The sequence below is a fragment of the Alligator sinensis genome, unplaced genomic scaffold, assembly GCF_000455745.1.
Source record: "Alligator sinensis unplaced genomic scaffold, ASM45574v1 scaffold783_1, whole genome shotgun sequence".
Classification (NCBI taxonomy): domain Eukaryota; kingdom Metazoa; phylum Chordata; order Crocodylia; family Alligatoridae; genus Alligator; species Alligator sinensis.
In genome coordinates, this window is record NW_005842197.1 from 1,072,635 (window position 1) to 1,093,427 (window position 20,793).

Below are 20,793 nucleotides of genomic sequence, written 5' to 3' on the forward strand. Positions count from 1 at the left end.
GGAGCCATAAAAGTCCACCACCATTTAACACCGGGATGAAATGCTCAGCATCCTCTGGCACCCAACACAAACAGCCCCGCCGCTAGCGTGAAGCCTACCCAACACTCATCGCCTGCCCACACCGCGCCGGTGACTTTGAGTCAAGGTGAAATTCCAGCTTTTCTGCCAACACCGGCAGCTGGCGGCTTTGTTCTCCCTAAAAGCTTGCAAAAAGAGTCAGAAAGGAACCTGGGGTTTTCAGTACCAGCGTGTCAGCCTCCCTCACCAAGAGCGAAAAGCTTAGCTCGTTAGCAAGCACTGGCTGTGGGACTCGCTGCTGGAAAGGGTAACGGCACACGCTTCGCAAGCATGCTGCACAGAGCTGTAGGTGGCACGTAGTAGCCCCGGGCAGGGACACCTGCCTTGCCCGAGAAATAGCCTGGGAAAAAGCCTCGTGTCCAGGAGGGAGATGCTACTCTTAAGTACCAAGTGCATCCCAATGGAGCAGCAATGGAAATCCCTGCTTCCCACATTGGATTAATATCTGCACGCTCGGGGAGCTCCCCACTGCCCAGCCATTGGGAAGAGCGAGGTGCTTGTGCCTCCCTGCAGCCTCCTTGCAAGCCCCAGGTTGGGAACCCCTGGTTAGGGCCATACTCAGGACATCGCAGCAGTGGCTGCTGGTAGATGGAGGAACAGCCAGAGCTGAGCAGTGCCAGGGCTCTGCTTGGTGAAAACAGGGTGAAAAATGTGGAAATCAGGGCTGTGTTTGCTTTCTTTAGACGGAACTAACTTTTGGAAGCTGGGTTTTTGGGGGTGGAGGCCAGTCTCCTAGACAGGGGTCCTTGGATGGGCAAAGGTAGACGCAAACCCTCTGGTCCAGACCGAGTCCTGTCAGGGGTTGGCTTGAGTTTCTTGAAGGTGCTACAGCAAACGGCCCCGTGTCTCCCTGCTGTGGCCCGGCACCTCGGGTAGCCACCAAAACTCTCATTTAGCAGCAATTTTCCCACCGCTTTGCAAAAAGGCAAGATGCTCTTCAGACGGGACAGCAGGGTTAGGACATGTGAACGTGCACACGTGCGCACACACACATGCACACGCATGCTACTGACATGCTCCCTGGAGAGCCGTCTCTTCCATCCGCAGTGGGGGGCCGTCCCGGTGGGGGATCCCAGCATGCCTGGGAAAGACGTGCTCCTCAAGCCGGCCCCGAGTGCTCTGCCTGGCTCAGTTTACCTCCGCTGCAAGCTCCCACCAGCTGGAGTGTGGGGCCATTGCCTCCCGAGGAGCAGGCAACCAGGGCAGATGCATCTCACAGAGGGGTGCGTGGTGGGGAGGATGCAAGGTGAATGCTGCCTGGACACCTGTGGCCAGGGTGGGCCTGATTAGGTGGGCGACGGTGTGGAAACAGTGCCTGGAGGCTGCAAAAGGACAGACTGAAGGACTACCCCAAAGTCCTGCTGCTGCAAAGGTTTAATAGATGCTCGAGAGATGCTGCAGAGGAAGGCACCGCCACCCACACACAGGGACATGCGAGCCAAGAGCTGCCCACACACACACACAGGCATGCATGCAAACATAACAGCACACACATGTGTGAAGAGACAGGCATCCAGCTATACACGTGGTTGCAGTTGCATGCACACATGCACGTGCATGTAAGCAAACATGCAAACACAGGGCGACCCCGCTTTCCCTCCCCACACACATACCAACACACAAGGCAAATGAGGTGCCCGTCGCAATGGTCCCTGGCTGGGTCTGCTGACAGTGAATGCCCCAGCTCGAAGCCTCCCCCATGCTGCCTCAGACACAACTTCCTCCCTCTGGGCTTTTGCCTCGCCACGGTAATCGCATTAGTTGGGCTGACTGCAGACCCGCAGTTGGGCTCCCGTCCAGCTCCTGGAGAGCCCTCCCCAGCATGAGCCGTGGGACCCTGGCTCCTCTCCCCCACAGCCCCGCACTGGCGGAGGGGCACGGCTGGGCTGCATCGGGGCAGCACCACAGACCTGGCCGACAGCTTGGGCCAAGGCAAGTCATCCTGGAAATCCTAGGAGCAGAGACTCCGAGAGCAGAGGGGCTGGCAGGGAGCTGGAGAGGTCACATCCAGTCCAAGCCCTCCCTGAGGCAGGATCAGCCCGTGCAAACCAGCCCAGACACATCCAAAATCTAAACTCTTTGCAAAATGACTGTCAGCCCTGACATAGCCCCAGGCATCACCCCCCGAACCTGCTGCAGGGAAGCCGTGGGCAATGTCCTGCTGCTGCAAAGCGGTTCATCGATGCTCCAGGACCCCAGGCAGGGCTGTGCCCCCGCTGCAGAGGAAAGCACCCTCCCAGTCTGTACCAATCTGACCAGGGGGGAATATCCTTTCTACCCCCAGTGCAGCATCAGTCTGACCCTAAGTGGAGGGGCAAGACCCTCCAGTGCTGGTCCCAGTAGGAGCACTGGCACAGCCCAGTCCCATCCCCAGCTTGGGCTGCAGCAGCACCTCTGGGGGAGGCTTAAAACCCCCAACACATAGAGCAGAAAGGGGAGAGGCAATCAGCAAAGCCCAAAAGCCTGGGAAACCCCATAATTGAAAACCAAGAAGGGAACGGGATCTCTCCACAGGGATCCTGCACGTGGCACTTCCCAGCCCTCGGCGGCTGGAGAGCATCGGGGAAAGGGCGCTGGATCCCCGCAGCACATTGCATCTGAACCTCAGCACGTCACGGCTGTCAGTGCATGGCACGCTGCGATCCATCACACGGCTGGGGCGGGTGGGGACAGGGCAGAGATCACCTGCCCCGTGGGACCCAGAGCTAAGTAAGGGGCCTTGGCAGCGGGGTCAGCACGGGGGGGCCTGGCCAGCCTTGCAGAAGGCAGAGGGGCGCCCCGTCCTTTCCAGCCTCCTGAGACAGGCTGCGATGCTAAGTGCCCCATGCGCACGATGGGAATCAGAACAAATCAGATCAGATTTGGCAGCTAGCAAACTGCCTCGCTATAATCAGCTTTCCAAGAGTCTGACTGCGCAGGTATTAAGTGCCTGAGGTCAAGCGCCTTGTGTCAGCGCGCTTCCAGGTACATAAAGCATGCAGATATACATGGAACGAGACCCCTGTTCCCAGAAACACGAATGGTTTCCTGCTCGTGCTTGACCCAGAGTCAAGTGGTAAGATGGGAGTCCTATTTTGCCTCTCATTCTGCAGGCTGCTTTCATCTCTCCCTGCCAAAGGACCCATGCATTGCACCAGCACCCTGGCAGCATCCGGCCATGCAAGCCCAAGTGGTGAGGGAGGCATGCTTGATATCCCAGCAATGTGATTTATCCCCTCCCAGACAGCTCCCAAAGCCAGGTGAGGTTCCCAGAGGGGCTAGCAGGGCTCAGTGAAGAAATGGGGTGCTTCCTTTACGGTGTTGGAGACTGGAGGAAAGCAAAGCTTCTCTGCTCAGAAATCCTGCTCAGTCCACTGGTGCTGAGCAGGGGCAGAAACCAGATGCACTCTGTCTCAGTGGCACAGATGTGTGATGCCCTCCTGCCAATGCATGGACCTCCACACACATCCTCCTGCTCCCCTCCGCTGCATGCAGCGCTGTCGGCCCTGGGGTTCGCCCCGGAGAGGTGGAAGGGGCTCGGGCAGTGAGACTAGAGTCCATCTGGGAGGCTGCACCCCATCGGTCCTGCTGGCACCTTCCTCACCAGGCCCCGCTGTGCGGTGCCCACACAGATCCAATCCTACTGCAAAATGACTGTCAGCCCTGACATAGCCCCAGGCATCACCCCCCGAACCTGCTGCAGGGAAGCCGTGGGCAATGTCCTGCTGCTGCAAAGCGGTTCATCGATGCTCCAGGACCCCAGGCAGGGCTGTGCCCCCGCTGCAGAGGAAAGCACCCTCCCAGTCTGTACCAATCTGACCAGGGGGGAATATCCTTTCTACCCCCAGTGCAGCATCAGTCTGACCCTAAGTGGAGGGGCAAGACCCTCCAGTGCTGGTCCCAGTAGGAGCACTGGCACAGCCCAGTCCCATCCCCAGCTTGGGCTGCAGCAGCACCTCTGGGGGAGGCTTAAAACCCCCAACACATAGAGCAGAAAGGGGAGAGGCAATCAGCAAAGCCCAAAAGCCTGGGAAACCCCATAATTGAAAACCAAGAAGGGAACGGGATCTCTCCACAGGGATCCTGCACGTGGCACTTCCCAGCCCTCGGCGGCTGGAGAGCATCGGGGAAAGGGCGCTGGATCCCCGCAGCACATTGCATCTGAACCTCAGCACGTCACGGCTGTCAGTGCATGGCACGCTGCGATCCATCACACGGCTGGGGCGGGTGGGGACAGGGCAGAGATCACCTGCCCCGTGGGACCCAGAGCTAAGTAGAGGCCTTGGCATCGCGGTCAGCACTGGGGGGGCTGGCCAGCCTTGCAGAAGGCAGAGGGGCGCCCCGTCCTTTCCAGCCTCCTGAGACAGGCTGCGATGCTAAGTGCCCCATGCGCACGATGGGAATCAGAACAAATCAGATCAGATTTGGCAGCTAGCAAACTGCCTCGCTATAATCAGCTTTCCAAGAGTCTGACTGCGCAGGTATTAAGTGCCTGAGGTCAAGCGCCTTGTGTCAGCGCGCTTCCAGGTACATAAAGCATGCAGATATACATGGAACGAGACCCCTGTTCCCAGAAACACGAATGGTTTCCTGCTCGTGCTTGACCCAGAGTCAAGTGGTAAGATGGGAGTCCTATTTTGCCTCTCATTCTGCAGGCTGCTTTCATCTCTCCCTGCCAAAGGACCCATGCATTGCACCAGCACCCTGGCAGCATCCGGCCATGCAAGCCCAAGTGGTGAGGGAGGCATGCTTGATATCCCAGCAATGTGATTTATCCCCTCCCAGACAGCTCCCAAAGCCAGGTGAGGTTCCCAGAGGGGCTAGCAGGGCTCAGTGAAGAAATGGGGTGCTTCCTTTACGGTGTTGGAGACTGGAGGAAAGCAAAGCTTCTCTGCTCAGAAATCCTGCTCAGTCCACTGGTGCTGAGCAGGGGCAGAAACCAGATGCACTCTGTCTCAGTGGCACAGATGTGTGATGCCCTCCTGCCAATGCATGGACCTCCACACACATCCTCCTGCTCCCCTCCGCTGCATGCAGCGCTGTCGGCCCTGGGGTTCGCCCCGGAGAGGTGGAAGGGGCTCGGGCAGTGAGACTAGAGTCCATCTGGGAGGCTGCACCCCATCGGTCCTGCTGGCACCTTCCTCACCAGGCCCCGCTGTGCGGTGCCCACACAGATCCAATCCTACGTGCACTGACATGTAGCTGCTGGATGAAGAACCCCTCCAGGCTGCTGCCGATGGAGGTGGAGCTGGTGGGATGGCCAGTGCAGGGTCTGCATCATGCAGCAGTCTCTTTGGCTTGATGGGGTACCGCTGGACAACAGGCTGCATCGTTTGGGAGTGCTCCTGGATTCATCACAGGCGCTGAGCTCATGCCTAGCTGTGTCTCTGTGCGGTTCTTCCTTCCACCTCCTGGGAGGCTACAAGGCTCTGCACTGGCCTGGCAAAGGATGCCCTGGCTGCCTTCCTTACTGCTTGACAGGACACTTGCCATGGGCAAGAAGCCTCCAGTGCTTCGGAGACTCCAGCTAGCACAGACCCAGTGACACAAACACACCTGGTCTGGCCTCCGCTGTCAATGGCAGCTTCCTGCACAACAAGGCTTGTGTGCCCAGGGGTCGGTGTGGGGGCGGCTTTGTTCAATACCTTCATTAATGATCTGGAAGATGGGATGCAATGCACCCTTGGCAAGTCTGCAGATGACACCAAGCTGCGGGGAGTAGTAGATGCACCGGAGGGTTGGGCTGGATTCAGAAAGACCTCGACACATTGGAGGATTGGACCAAAAAGAAATCTCATGGGGTTCAACAAGGACAAGTGCAAAATCCTGCACTGAGGAGGGAGCAATCCCCTGCACCGGTGCAGGCTGGGGGTGACGGGCTGGGCAGCAGCTCTGCAGAAAGGGATGTGGGGGGACAGGGGATGAGAAGATGGAGATAACCCAGTAGTGTGCCCTCGGTGCCAAGAAGGCTACCGATGTCCTGGGCTGCATCAGTAGGAGCGCTGCCAGCAGATTGAGGGCAGTGATTCCTCCCCTCTATTCAGCACTGGGGAGGCCACATCTGGAGTCCGGTGGCCAGCTGTGGGCCCCCACTACAGAAAGGATGTGGACACATTGGAGAGATTCCAGTGGAGGGCAACAAAAATAGTTTGGGAGACTGGGGGACAGGACGGGTGAGGAGAGGAGGAGGGAAATGGGCCGATTGAGTCTGCAGAAGAGAAGATTAAGGGGGGATTGAATAGCAGCCTTCACCTCCCTGCAGGGGGGTGCAAAGAGGATGGAGCTGGGCTGGTCTCAGTGGGGGCAGATGGCAGGACAAGGAGCAATGGGCTCAAGCTGCAGCAAGAGAGATTTAGGTTGGATATTAGGAAAAACTTTCTCAGTAGGAGGGTGGTGAAGCAAAGGCGGTGGAGTCTCCATCCTTGGAGGTTTTGAAGTCCCGGGTAGACAAAGCCTTGTCTGGGATGATGCAGTTGGGGCTGGTGCTGCTTGAAGCAGGGGGCTGGGCGAGATGGTAGCTCCTGAGCTCCCTTCCCACCCTCATTTTCTGGGATCTGTGATTCTAAGGCTACCTACGCTGGACACTGCAGCCCCGAGCAGGGCTGCGGCTCACATGAAAATTCATTCACTGATGCTTGGGGTCCTGAGCCTGGCAGAAGCGGGGCTTGCACCCAGGAGCAGGGTGGCCATGGGGAATGGCTGCTACAGGATTTCTGGGCTTTATCTTCAAGGCACTCCCAGAGGCCAGACACTGCCAAAAAGCTGAAGGCCTTGGGGTGAAGACAGTCTCTGATCTTCCAGCCCAGAGGGATGCTCAGCTGCAAGGGTAATCCTCATGCATGCAGGAGGCAGAGACTTCTGGAGCCTGGCTTAATGCCACACAGATCCACCTACACCCCCGGGTCCTCTGGGAAGGTGCAAAAGTAGAGGGCAGGGGAGCCCTGTGGGATTTGCAAGGGTGCCTGGCTTGGTGCTGGACCTCCCGGAAAGCCTGCAGAGCCGGTGCTGGTAAGCACAGGCTGGACGGGCTCCTGCTGCCCTTCCTGACCCTGTTCCTCCTGGCAGGCGGTTGCTGGGCTCCACCAGGCCTTTCAAATCCATTGCAAAGTCCTGGTCCCACTGACTGCCCGACTCCAGCTGCTGGAGCCAGAGCCCTCCCAGGGTGATTGGGGACGGGGGCAAAATGTCATGCAGCTCGTCATGTCACGTGCGAGAGGATCCTAGGATGGAGATGAGACCAGACCGGGTAGCAAGCACACGGCTTCCCCCGGGACAGGCTCATAAACCATTTTAATAAGGGACCCCCCCCCCCGAAACCCCTCCGTGATGGAAGCAAATGCTGTCTTGTTTAGTTGGCAGCAAACACTGGAGAACCCCAGGGAGCTGTTGGGGTGGGGGGGAGAAAAGGGACATCTGTTTCGAGCATTTCCACTCCGTGCTCTCCCAAGCTATTTCTCTCTCTTCTTGTCAAAATTTATCAACTGCGTAATTGTTTAAACAGCATTAAAGCGCTCAGAGCGAGAGCGACTGGAAACCGTCCTGCCGCTCCCCGCGGTACCGATGCTGACAGCTCGGGAGGGCCTGGGCCACGAGCGCTGCGCGGCTGGGAAACGCTCTGGTTCGCGGGCCCGGCGGAGGTGCGGAGCAGGGGTATCCTCCTCAGGATGCCTGCGGTGAAAATCTCGTCTTGTCTTCCACGTCTTATCCCCTCCTTGCTTTCCAGCCCCCCCACCCACTGCTGCACAGACCCGCTGTTATCATCGCACATTTATTATCCTAAATTATGCACAGCCGACAGGCCGGATCTGCAAACCGTCGCTAATGACAATGTCATTCACGCTGAAATACACCCGGTTCCCCCCTCGGTCGGTCTTTGCTCTGAGCAAAACAAGCTGTTTGACGGTCCCTCGCTGGGCACCCGGCTGGCTGGGAGAGCCGCGGCAAGAGGAGTGGGGACGTGCTGAAGCATGGGGTTGGGTTAATCGGTTTTGCTGCCTTTGAAAGCCATGGCCACTGATTCAGGGCACTGCGGGGTCCTGTCTACACGGGATGCCCCTGGGAGCCGGGAATGTAGTGTGCATCACCCAGCCCCATGCACCAGCCCCTCAGCTTTTGCCCCAAGATCTGGCTTCCAGGGTGGCTCCCGGGATGCAGCACTGAAACACCGGGACTAGCAGTAAGCAGTGTTTAGGCCGGCATCTACACGTGCTCCATGTGTTACACGTCTGCTGCATGACAGCGCAGTAATGCTGCGTGCACCAACTTGGGAGTAAAGTTAGTCCCAAGTCAGCCCCCCCCGACACAGTGTTCCCACACAGTAATGCGTCTACATGTGTGTTACTGCGCAGCAACTACTCCGGTGTAAATTGGCTATCCGCGTCACGCAGGTAGCAAATTTAAGCCCAAGTCGGTGTAGACGCACGCCCGTACTGCGCAGTAATTTTCGGTTACTGCGCTGTAGCCTAAATTACTGCGCAGTAAGTGTGCACGTGTAGACGCGCCCATTAGTTACTGGTTTCATGTAGTGACCCCTCGTTCTTGTCTGGTGAGAGACAGTCCATAGTAAGTCCCTATAGAGTTTATCTTCACTGTTTAGTATGTTGTAAACCCTTCTTGAGTCCCCCATCAAGCGTCTCTTTTTTAAGCTGACCAAGGCTGGCTTCTTTAGTCTCTCCTCCTAGGAAAGCCCCTCCATAGCACTCAGCATCCTTGTTGCCCTTCTCTGCACCTTCTCTAGCTCTAATAGATCCTTTTGGAGGTGCGGGGACCAGACCTGAGCACAGCCTGGATGCACCATGGATTTATCAAGGGGCATCAAGACACTTCCCGTTGTGCTCGCAGTCCCCTTCTTAATCATCCTGAACTTGTTGTTTGCCTCCTTGAGGGATTCTGAGCACAGAGAGGATGTTTGTAGGGATGGAGATCTCGCCCCTGTGCGGTAACAGCTCCCGGGGAGCCCTGGGTCTCCTCCCGGGGTGCAGCCAGCTCTCTGGAGCCTCAACCCCGCAGGCAGCAGAGCGCTTGCCCAAATATTTCGGCAAGAGGCACTTCGCATAGACCATGCCAATGAACGGCAGCCAGGGCAAACAGAGCCCGGCTCGCCAGGAATAGCAATGCACGCTCGCAGGGGCCCTGGTCTCACCAGCACACACGTACGCCCCCATCCCCAGCCCGCTCGGAGAGGACGTGGCTGCAGTCGCTCCCCGTTCCCAGGGCATGCTGCTAATTGCCGTCAGCCCTGCCGACAGCTTGGAGGGGAAGGCATAGACCGGGACGGGGCTGGGGGGGCCTGTGGGAAGAGTGGGGGGGTCTGTGGGAAGCTGTTTACACAAGGGTTTGGATACTCTAATTATTGCGCCAGGTTTGTCATGTTAACAAGGATAAACAAAGCTAACGAGAGCAGGGAAAACACTGGGCTGCCGTCCACGCCTGACGCCGGAGCCCTGGCGCGCTGCGGAGCTGGGGAGGCCGAGGCAGCCGGGGCCGTGTTAGACTCCAGGGTGCATTCAGGGGACCGCTCGGTCCAGGCTTTGAGGGGGCTCCTGGGTGAGGGACCGGCCCCCCTTGCCCCCTGCCAGCCCCACATGCATTAGGGCAGCAAGGCCAGGGTCTGCCCTCGATGCCACAGCCCCTCCTTTCGGGGCAGTGCAAGGCTACCTTGGCTGGCAGCCCCACAGAGTTTGGGGCACAGGGGATTCAGATGAGAGCCCTCCAGCTCATTTCACTGATGCCCCAAGTCCAGAGGTGGGGACAGGGTTTCTGGAAGACCGAGCTCAAGCTGTAAGCTCGCTCCCTTGGGCTGCAAAGCAGCTCCTGGGGGGTCACAGCAGCAGGACAGATGCAGGCTCAGGCTCCCAGGGCGGTGCCTGCTCCCCTCCATGCCCCTGGCAGCACAGGCCCTCGGCAGGCTTTGCATCAGGGCACCAGCTGGATAGATGAATTCAGGGACGCCGAACAGCCCTGTCCAAAGACATTCGCAGCAAAGCTAGAAATGACCCCTCTGTTCAGGCTCAGGCTCAGACCGATGCTGCATTGGGGTCAGGAAGGGATTTCCCCCCTGCTCAGACTGGTCTGGACTGGGGGGTTTGCCTTCCTCTGCAACGGGGACACGGCCTCCGCCTGGGGTCTCTGGAGCATCTGTGAACCCCCTTTGCAGAAGGAGGATGTTCTTTGGCTGCTGCTTTCCCCGCAGTGGGGTTGGGGGTGATGCCTGCGGCTGTGTCAGGGCTGACGGTCATTTTGCAAAGAATTTAGGCTTTGGATGTATCTGGGCTGGCCTGGACAGGGCTGACCCTGCCTCTGGCAGGGGTTCGACGAGCTGTGACCTCTGGAGCTCCCTGCCAGCCCCGCTGCTCTAGGATTTTTAGGATTTGAGCTGACCCTGGCCTGGGAAACAGGCCCAAGGGGGCTGCGAGACTGCCTTCTCTTCTCCCTCGGGGACAGTGCATGTGCCCACGCCTGGCTGCCAGCCTGCGTGTGTGCATTAGCGTGTGCATGGGCCCCGGAAGGCTGGTGGAGGGGCGAGAGCCGTGACGGTGTGGGGGAGATCCTTGCAGAGCCCAGCATGGAGATGGGGCCTGGTGGGGTTACTGTGGCATGGAGGGGATGGCCAGCAGCCAGCACTGGCCACACAGAAACCCATTTTAAAGAAGAACAAACCAGGAGTTTCCAAGCCCTTCTCCTATGCGGCTCCTCCTGCTCCTTCCTCGCCCGCTGATTGACACTGGCATTTCTTATTACTTTACAACCCATGTTTCTGGAGACAGAAACACTCGCTCAGCTCACAGCCTGGGCTTGATCCTGCGATCCCTGCCCAGGCCAGGGCCAGGCAGCAATGGGAGGAAGGACTTCACAAGGGCATTCACAGGGGATGTCTGCTCTCACCTGCCCTGGAGATCTCAAGCCACCTAGCATGAGAGCCTGGCTGAGCTCTGGCACCTTCTTTAGGGGACCGCAGGCACCCTGGCACCTGGATCTCAGTGCATCAACACTTTCCCATACAGAAAGCACCAGGCCAGGAGGGGAGAGAGAAGCAGGGGGTGATGGCTAGCAAATGCAAAGGAGAAATTACCGGTTGGCACCAGTCTCTCGTAGCCTCCAGATCAAGACAGGAGGCCTGTCCGGACGATGATGGGGACAGGGCTGGTGCTATGTGAGAGGCCAAACCATGCCTTCTTCTGCCAGCCACATCCAAGGGGACACTCGCCTTCAGCGAGGCGCCTCTGTGGGACAAACACCAGGGACGCTGGAGGAAGTTTTACAGGTTATATGTTGAGACAGCTGGAGTTGTCCACAAGACCACGGACTTAGATTACAGCCCCTTTGCAGAGTCTAATGAATGCCAGCTGCACCCCTTGCTGTGCCCAAGCCCCCTCTGCCCCCCGCTTGCCACCACGCAGCCCCCGGCTCCCGGCGTCCCCCGCCTGAGCACTCCCGACGTGTTTACCGCAGGAAGGGGGGGATATTTTTATTGGTTCTGACATCGGCTGCCCCGGATTATCATATTTTACGCAGCAAGCCAAGGAAGCATCACTCTGCTATGCCGGGGCCGGGCAGCTTGCCTAGCTCTGTGAGGGAAGGGAAGGAATGCAGCGTGTGTGTGCGTGCGTGCGTGTGTGTGTGCATGCACACGCTTGTGGGAGTGGACGCACGTGTGTGCGTGTGCGAGGAGGCCAGTTCATTCGGTGCGTACGAGCAGAGCCCTCTGTTTTGTCTCCACCCCAGGCCAGCCCCGCAGGAGGGGGTAGAAAGGTTGCATCTGCCTCTGGACATGTTTGTTTTCCTAGGGCTGCTCCTAATTCCATTAGAGCTAATTGCATTGGGGAGTGCGGCTTGGGAGCTGTCTTTTTTTTTTCAAGCGAGGCTGTATTCATTCGCATGCCGTTCCCTGGCGTGCCGTTCCCGCTCCCCGCGGTGCCCGGGGCCAAGCTCCGGGCACGGGCAACAAGGTTTCTGGGCCGAGTTTTTGAACCTGGAGTGATGGAGCAGCCCCAGACCCAAAGGATGAACGGCAGAGAGGCCGGATGGAGATTGATGAGATGTCGGGATAATCTAATCGGCCTCATTTGTAACACTCCCGCCCCGGCAGCTTGGCAGTGAACCGTGGGTCACTTCTGCTCCTTGCTGCTATTGCTGATGAGGATGCTTTGCTGAGAGGCTGGCGGGAGGGATAAGCACCGTGATGCCGTGGCATGTGGCATCCCTGTCACCTGGAGACAGGGGCAGCTCGGTCAGGAGGTCTCCGAGCACCGTCAGCTTGTGCAAGTTCCCAACCTCCTGGAGAAATGCTGTCCCCATCCTCTTCCTCATCTGGCCCTGCTCCGTGAGCCTAAAGGGAGGCTGCTGCTGCCTACAGACACTGCCTGTCTAGTTGCTTGGCTGGGAGCTTGCTCAAGGTCACTGCCGCCGGACCCAGGGCAGTCTCCCTCTTTACCCCGGTTCCTTTCATTAGGGGGAGCCCAGGGAAAGCCATGAGGGGGCTTTTCTAGGGGCACCTGAACGATCCTCTCCAAACAAGCCCCAGCAAGGTGCAAAGAGGGACGCACTGACTTGTGCCTTCTTGGCCCAGCTCGCAGCTGCCAGCCAGCACCATCAAGGCCGTTTGCCGGAGTTGGCAACCCCGACCGCGGCTGTGCCACGGGCTCTGGGCACCTGGCTTCATGCTACTCATATTAAGGGATGCACAAACTCTCCCCGGGCTGCCTTGCCTGGATTTGTCCCCCACTCCCAGCCCAAAATACCCCTTGCAAACAGCTCAGAGCATGGCACCCTGCTAGCAGTGGGGCTGGGGCAGGGGTGGGGGTCTGGGCAGCAGAGAGCAGGCCTGGGAGCGATCTGAAAGGGTCCAGAGCATGGGGTGCTCACGGGGATGGGATACAATCCTGCTCTGGCCCTGCACGGCAGCCAGCAGGCACGCTTTATGATGGGGTCCCCCCTCTGCTCCTCCTGGGGGGGGCACAGGGCCCAGGAGGGCAAGGGGGGTGCCCCATGTCCTGCAGATGCAAGAAGAGACCAGGCAAGCTGCATGCCCAGACACCCGAGAAACCAGGCTGGGCATCAGACACCAGCCCCCGAGTCCAGGGGTATTAGGGGCACCCCCCTGCATCCTAGTGCCCCGTCACTGCTCTGCCGGCGTGGAGAGCCAGCCCTGCTTCATGTCTCCATCACCCCGGGTGCTCCACCAGCCCCTGCAGCCAGCCGGCCTTCCATCTCCCCCTTTTAAAGGGGGAGGGAGTTTGCAACCAGCAGACCCCCCCGCCCCCACCCTTGCCTCCAAATAAACCCCCCTGGGCACAGCTGGATCCCAGCTGAGCAGCAAAGCAGCTTCTGAGAGGGCAGGAGGGGACCCGGGGGGGGGGCTGCTTTTATTTATTAGCATCTGATGCTTGCTTGGCCCCATCTCGTCAGGCCAGGGAACAGGCTCGTAGTCTCCCGGTGCACATGTGGTTCCTGTTGCTTGTGTCTCCCCCCCCCGCACGCTCCGGGTTTGTTTGTTTTTCTGTTAATTTGGTTGTTTTTCCATGTCGTTTTCCGTCAAACCGCATGTTTTTTCCCTTCCTCGCGCCAGCCGTTCGGTGACAGGCAGCAGGGGAAGGAGGCCGGCGCGGAGCCCCGCTCTCCCAGCTGCCCGGGGCCGGCAGAGGCGAAGGCAGCGTGGCGTATGGTGCTCCCTGCAAAGCCGGGCTGGCACCTGCCCCGCTGGGCACACCTGGTGTGGGGGGTCTGCCAAAGGGATTTGGGCTCCTCACCCGGGAAGACCCCACTGGGCCGTGCTGGCTTGCAGTGCTGGTTTCATTCCAGCCTCTCCTGTCCTCTCCGAGAGCCTGGACGTCGGATCCAGCCTCGGTCTTACGCTCTCTCCTTCCCAAGCCCCCATCAGAGCACGAGAGTCCGCAGCGCACCCCCTGCCCGGCCAGCACGGATGGAGGGAGAGAGACCACAGACCGAGCCTTTAGCAGCATCTAGACCGGCGATGCTCAGCCGGGCTGCCGCAACCCTCTGCAATGTCTGGAGATCCGTTCGAGGGTGCCGTGGGGTACCACGCCGTGGTAGTCCTGCGAGGTGCACGCAGGAATCCAGAGCGGTCAAAATGCTCGGGCCTGATGTGGCCTGGTTTGCCACAGAAGAATTGCTCTAGTGCTTGTCTGTGGTCAAAAGAGAAGGGCAAAGTAAGAGCTGGAGCTTTGTGGGGGGCTCAGATCTGTCCAGGGGTGCCTCGAGTCCGAAAAGGCTGAGGACCGCTGACCTCGTTAGAGAAAGATGAGCGCAGAAATGGGAACGGAGAGACATGGGAGTGTGGAGTGGGGGAGAAGGGTAAACAGGGACAGGCAGGCACAGAGAAGGTATGAACAGAAGGTAGGTAGGTAGGTAGGTAGGTAAGTTGGTGGATGGATGGACGGACAGAGATGGATGGATGGATGGATGGCTATGGATGTATGGATGTACAGATATGGATGCATGGACAGGGGGACAGATATGGATGGATGGATGGATGTGGATGGATGGATGGATAGACAGAGATGGATGGATGTGGATGGATGGATGGCTATGGATGTATGGATGTACAGATATGGATGCATGGACAGGGGGACAGATATGGATGGATGGATGGATGTGGATGGATGGATGGATAGACAGAGATGGATGGATGTGGATGGATGGATGGCTATGGATGTATGGATGTACAGATATGGATGCATGGACAGGGGGACAGATATGGATGGATGGATGGATGTGGATGGATGGATGGATAGACAGAGATGGATGGATGTGGATGGATGGATGGCTATGGATGTATGGATGTACAGATATGGATGCATGGACAGGGGGACAGATATGGATGGATGGATGGATGTGGATGGATGGATGGATAGACAGAGATGGATGGATGTGGATGGATGGATGGCTATGGATGTATGGATGTACAGATATGGATGCATGGACAGGGGGACAGATATGGATGGATGGATGGATGTGGATGGATGGATGGATAGACAGAGATGGATGGATGTGGATGGATGGATGGCTATGGATGTATGGATGTACAGATATGGATGCATGGACAGGGGGACAGATATGGATGGATGGATGGATGTGGATGGATGGATGGATAGACAGAGATGGATGGATGTGGATGGATGGATGGCTATGGATGTATGGATGTACAGATATGGATGCATGGACAGGGGGACAGATATGGATGGATGGATGGATGTGGATGGATGGATGGATAGACAGAGATGGATGGATGTGGATGGATGGATGGCTATGGATGTATGGATGTACAGATATGGATGCATGGATGCACGGACAGACGGACAGATGTGGATGGATGGGTGGATGGATGGATGGATGGATGAATGGACAGACGGACAGATGTGGATGGATGGATGGAAAAACAGACAGACAGAGATGGATGGATGGGAGGATGGATGGAGAGATGGAGATGGATGGATGGATAAACAGACAGAGATAGATAGATAGATAGATAGACAGGCTGGGGAGACAGACGGATGGACACAGGAATGACTGCGTGGAGAGCGCGATGGACAGACACGTATAAGAATGGGCTGATGCCCCGGGTCTGCTCTCTGGCCCTTCCCGGCCAGCAGCCCAAATCCTCCTGCTGTGCTGCACACAAGGCCCCCCTGATGCCCTGCGCCCAGGCCCCTTGCTGCCCTCCTTCCCGTGCCCCCGGCCCTCCTCCCCGGGTGGCTGTCAACAGTGCTTCGCATCCTGCGCTCCCATGAGGACAGCCGTGTGCAAGCGCGCTGTTTTCGGGTCCAGTGGCTGCCCCAGCCCTCGGGCCGGGTGCCGCCTAGCTCCGAGTGCCAGGGAGACAGGGCTGCAGCCCCCTGCCCTGTCCCCTCACTGCTGCCCACATGATCCCTGCTTGTTCTTGCACCAAGACTATCCTTCAACTTCAGTCTCTTCTTTCCCTCCCTGGTCGTCATACTCCTCGACTATACGGGGTAGACAGCAATCACGCTTGCTCTCAGCATTCACTGTGCTTAGCTGCGTGAGCTCCTTTAGACGCCCTGGAGGCAGGTTCTCCACTTGCCTGATCCTCCTTGCAGCTCTCCTCTGCCCTGTGTGTTTTCAGGGATTTCCACCAAGGTCTCACCAGCGTCTGTTGCAATGGTATCAACACTTCCCTGGCTCTTCTGATGCATCCTCAGATTGCAGTTGCCTTTCATGTAGCTGCACCATATTGATGGTTCATCACTGTCATGTGATTAATTAACAGGCCTCCTCATTTGTTATTTCCAACCAAAGAGATGACACTGGAAATTCGTATCAGTCCCGAAGTGCATGGCTCTGCACTGTTTTGTGTCACCCCATTTCTGTCCCCGCAGCGCCCAAGGTTATCCAGTTCTTCCTGTCGGATATGCTCTTCCTCCCGAGCCCTTGATGCCTCCCAGCCTTGTGTCCTCAGCAAATGTGGAGCCGTGTCAAAGCTTCCCGACAGATTAAATCAGTTCTCTCACCCAAGCAAGCTATCAGCCCACCTCACCACGGGTAAACCCATGGCGCCACGTTGCACTTACTGCCATGCCTCTATCCTGTTCGAAAGCCCTGCATACAAGTGGGATGAGATGCACAGGCCTGGGATTGCCTAGAGCGTGTTTTCCCCCTTTTCATAACTGCACCTAATGCCCTTGCTACGCTCCAGTCACGTGGGAGCCCTGGCAACTCAACAGGGTGGTTAAAAATCCTCGCTAAAAGACCTGCAAATTCATGGGCCCAGTTAAATATGCTGGGGGTGGATGGAGATGGTCTGGTCCCCACTGCCTCAAGCACATCAAGCACCCTGAGCTGCGCATAGCTGATTTCCAGCCCCTTCCCATTCTCCACCTGCAATCTCACCCTCCGTATTGAACCCCGAGGACGGCGTTCACGGAGAACCAGGGCCTTACCTAGATTACCGCTAATCTCCACTCCACCCTCGCTGCATGGACGCTCCAGTTCTTCCGTCCTCGTTTTCTCCGTCGTCACATGGCCAATGAACCCTTGGCTCGTTGTTTTAATTTCCTCTGCGAGGTCGAAACCAGCTGGAGCTTTGGCAAATCTCCCCGCCTCCCTACGCTTCCTGACCTCCGAGACGGGGTTTCCTTTGCTAATTGACACCTTTCCCCATTCTGCTTATGCCTAATATCCCTTGCGCTGCGCTCCGGTCTGGCGTCCTTCCTTACCGCTGCTTTCCCCGTTGCGTGCAATGCAAGCTCCAGGTACTTTCTGCATCTTGTACTTAATGAAATTCCAAGTTTTTCCCACATTCAAGTCCCTGAGCTCTTTGGTCCGGTTCACTCTGCTCACTTGTTGCTGTAATTGCTCCATGTTCGCCCTTTCGAAGCTGAGCACCGTCGAGCCAGACCTGGTTTGTTAATCCTCCCATTTAATTTAAACTGAATCCACTCCAAATCGCTGGATCTGAGGTCGGTTTCCATCATCTCCTCCCCGCTTACTCACGCCGGATTTGCAAGAGCATCACCTTTTGTTGGCTCGGTGATGATCCGGTGAAGAAATCTGTCAGCTTTTTCATCCAGAAAGAACTGAGCCCCCAAATTTATTCTTCGCTCTCGAGCCGCGGTGTTGACGGTCTCCTGCACTGAGTCCTGGTAATAATTATCTCTCTAAGACTATTCCAAAGGTGTCTAGCCACATCTCAATCAGCTGGTTGGGGTTAGACTAGACCCCCAGTGCGACAACAGTCTCTTAACCACTCTTCCCCCAAAATGTCTGGATTCAAATCAGTTTTGTTTAATCCCTGCTCATTAACGTACGACGCTACCCCCTCCCTTCCCTGGATTTCTGTCTTCCTGGAGGATGCACGCTCCTCAGGACCCGCGTTTTCGTTGCGACTGACGTCTCACTGGGACTTTGTTACCGCTAAAATATCCAGTTTGGCTTCCTGCACCTGTAGGTCGAGTTCCTCCATTTTGTTGCCAAGACGCTTGATGCAAAATAGAAGGAAAATATCTTGACCGTTTCTCCTGGTCCTGTCCAGTTTGCTGGGAGCAGCTCCAGCCTCTTCACTAACATTATTACCTCCCTGGTCACTTTTCTCATTGGTATCTCTGTTCTCCTGCCAAGACTTAGGAAACCTGCCGGGTCCTGGCTGGAGGGTCTTGCTCCTCTGCTCAGGCTCAGACCGACGCTGCACTGGGGGCAGGAAGGGATTTCCCCCCGGTCAGGCTGGTCTGGACTGGGGGGCTTCACCTTTCTCTGCAGCGGGCCCGGGGACTCAGCTTCCTCTCCGGCCTGAGACCCCAGAAACCTTTCCCCGCAAGTCCTCAGGGATGTCCAGCCCTCTGTCCATGCATGCTTCTTGCATGCATGTAGCACAATCCTGGAGCCATCAGCTCATCTGCCACGTGGGAGCTGGCTGTAGTTGAGCGGCTCAGCGCGTGAGCCTGTCCTAGCGGGATGCCAGATGGAGATCTGCCCTTGTCCGCGCCCACCCCCAGGTTATTCATCAGGCGTCCGCGGGAGGAAGGAGCCGAGCGTGCAAAGGCAGAAGCCGGCAGGGCACGGGCAGGGGAGGGAAGCACTCACAGGGAGCACTAAATTAAAATCCAGGCCGTTAAATTAATTACCACTATAAGCGTCTCACCTGATTAATTCCTTGCACACTTAATTGCATTAACAGCACCGGGCACTTGCTTATTTACTTATTACCACCTTCCCGTGGCTGGACCGGAGGCCTCTGCCATGTGTGCCCACGTGCAACCCTCCGCAGCCAGCCCCAGCCGCAGCACGTGAGCCCCGGGATAAAGGAAGCAGCAGGATCCCCCTAACTGCCCCAAGCATGTTTTGAAGACCCAGGTAGACAAAGCTGTGGCTGGGATGATATAGCTGGGGCTGGTCCTTCTTGGAGCAGGGGTTGGACTGGATGTGACCCCCTGAGCTCCCTTCACACCTGAATTTTTTACGATTTTATGTTAAGCTCTGGCCCCCGGTGACATTTGAGCTGTGGCTGGATAGGCATCACCTAAACATGCCCACAGCTGGCATGCCTCCCTGGCCCCGTGGCTTGGCAAACTGTTAAGCCAGGATGGCAAGATGAGGGTCAGTAAAAAGGAGCTGCTACCTCTCCAGCCTCATACCACGATTACCTGAGCTCAGGATCTTGGCCCAGCACGTCCCCTACACACACCGACCGACCGGTGCAATATAAGGCGGCTGTCACTTAGACGCAGTCGGAGCAGTAGAAAGGACGTAGGGCCTCGCGCACACCCATGCACGCGCGGAAACCCGCAAAATGGACAGCGGCTCCCTCGAGAGCTGGGTTTTGTGCACCGTTCGTTGGTGCTTACTCCCGTTGAACAGGCCATTGCGAATGCACCCAGGACGGCAGCGTGTTTCACTGCAGGCAAACACATCCTGGCTTCTGAAATTTGTTTTTTGCTGGAGTACAACATGCCCCTGAATAAAACATGCACCTTGCTGTTGAAAGGCAAAATAAAGACAGAAAAAAGGATTTTTCCTTGAGAAGCTCTGGCAGGAGCCGTGTGTGTGTGTGTGTATGGGGGGTGGGGGGTCTGTCCACAGCCAGCAGTTCGGGAGCTCTGCATGTGTTACCTGCAGTTTTACTTTTGCATAAGTCACCTCACGACCCACCAGTGAGCCGGGGCAGAGCTCACCCTTGAGGGCTTGCCAACACCAGCTTTTGCTTTCCCCTGGCAGTCACTTCAGCAGAATTACCATATTTCCTCATTTATAATGCACATCCTAATTCCCAGCACCTGAATTTTAGGAAAGGGATGCACGCTGTGTCCCACACAGTACGGCACAGTGACTGCCAAACCCTCATCCCATGCTCACGCATGTGCAAACACTCACAGTCCTGTGAGATACCCACTGCTATCAAACCCGCACGCATGGGCATGCACACGGGTCCTGTGCAAGCCCCAGCTGCTCTCAAGCAGCCCCTGCACCTGGGCGTACAGAGAGTTTGATGGAGCATCCAGAAGTTGCCACCACTTTCTACCTGAGACGACTTCACGGTGGCATGTCCCCACGGCCAGATCGCCCTCGCAACCCGACCGCAACCTCTCGTTGGGGCCAAGCACGGATTGCCATTGTCTGGGGGAAGCTGCCCCAATCCACCATGCCTGACAGGACCCTGATTTTTTCACCCCATTGGGTTGGAAGGGGAAGCAGCATCGCCTCCTGCCTAGTCCCTGGGGCATCATTGACCTACAGGGGTGGATGGTACCAAAAATGACCTACCATCGTCATCTTAAGAGTCTGGAGAGCTACTGCCAACGATGCCTCCAGAAAATCCTCCACATCCCATGGGAAGACCAGCGCACAAACGCCAGCATCCTTACTAAAGTCAATGTGACCGGCATTGAGTCGGTGATCCTCAAGCACCGACATCGCTGAGCTGGACATTGTGTGCGGATGCCCCGAACAAGTGCTTTGCTCCCAGCTTAGTCGTGGCCTGAGATCTCGCGCTGGGCAGAGGAAGCGCTACAAGGACACATCGAAGGCAGATCTCAAGACAAAGGATGTCGGCATTGGCGGAGCTCAACTCCAATGGCGCTGCAACCTCAACCGAGCAGCCCATTTCAAGCTAAAGCATCTTGCCCTCAAAGCAGAGACAAGGGAGCGGAGGAAGGACAAGGAGAGGAGTCCCAGCCTGCAGCCAGCTCTCCCCTGCCAAAAGCCCTGCAACCACTGCAGACCTATTTGTGGGTCAAAGATTGGACTCTTAAGTCACTTCAAGACCCA

The 20,793-nt window shown here is 57.2% G+C and overlaps 1 protein-coding gene across 3 annotated transcripts in view; it reads right to left on the bottom strand.

The window, feature by feature from the left end:
• Nucleotides 1-20,793, bottom strand: part of CNTFR (ciliary neurotrophic factor receptor) — a 240,118-nt gene that overhangs the window by 76,872 nt on the left and 142,453 nt on the right. The window lies entirely within an intron of this gene.